General features: G+C 38.7%; 1 pseudogene; it reads left to right on the top strand.

The window, feature by feature from the left end:
• Positions 1–427: 427 nt before the first annotated feature.
• Positions 428–585, top strand: LOC145280560 (U2 spliceosomal RNA; annotated as a pseudogene).
• Positions 586–801: the final 216 nt, after the last annotated feature.

Genomic DNA, 801 nt, shown 5'->3' with positions numbered 1-801 from the left:
GGTATCCAGCGCCGACTTGAACGATTCTGTTTTGCAGTTCGTGATCTCTCTGATGTTACGTGGTCGGCAATTGAAGAGCGTAGGACCCCAGGAATTTAAACTCGATTCCCTGAGCCGTCGGATCCAGTTGTCCCTGGCACTGGTTAGGGGTGGTACCACACACCTTCTGCCACGTTTTGAGATATGGTGCTGTATACCAGCGTTGGGCACCTGGTTCTCCATCATACGCCAGGTATAGATGATTGAATATCTTTCTTGCCTGCGTTGAATCGATTTGATATTCAACGTATCCAGCAGTTGCCAATATCACCTTTTATCCTACTTTTTAATAAATAGGATCTCCCGATCACTGAAGACGCAATGTAAAAAAAAAAAATTTAATAAAAAAAAAATGATGTCACTTTTGGGTCGTATGTAAAACTAAAATACACCTTCTTGGTCTTCTGGCTAGGATCCAAGGGTAGTATCTGTTCTATCTAAAGATGGTATAATGATATTGTGGGGTTTCCATTCGCGCTGGGCATTCATACAATGGAAATAGACTACTTTTGTAGTAATCTATTTCCATACAGTAGTCTATTTCCATACAGTAGTCTATTTCCATACAGTAGTCTATTTCCATACAGTAGTCTATTTCCATACAACATTGCCATTGTATGGAAATAGACTACTTTTAAGGATATTGGAGATGAACCTTAATAATCAGATATATTCTGACACTACATTAACCAGATGACTTAGATAAATATTTTTACAGTTTTAACAAAAGGGCTACAAATCATGGGGTCTCCATTCACATTA

The sequence above is a fragment of the Euprymna scolopes genome, chromosome 7 (genome assembly GCF_053919585.1).
Source record: "Euprymna scolopes isolate OS-2025 chromosome 7, ASM5391958v1, whole genome shotgun sequence".
Lineage (NCBI taxonomy): Eukaryota > Metazoa > Mollusca > Cephalopoda > Sepiida > Sepiolidae > Euprymna > Euprymna scolopes.
This window is presented reverse-complemented; position numbering and strand designations above follow the sequence as displayed.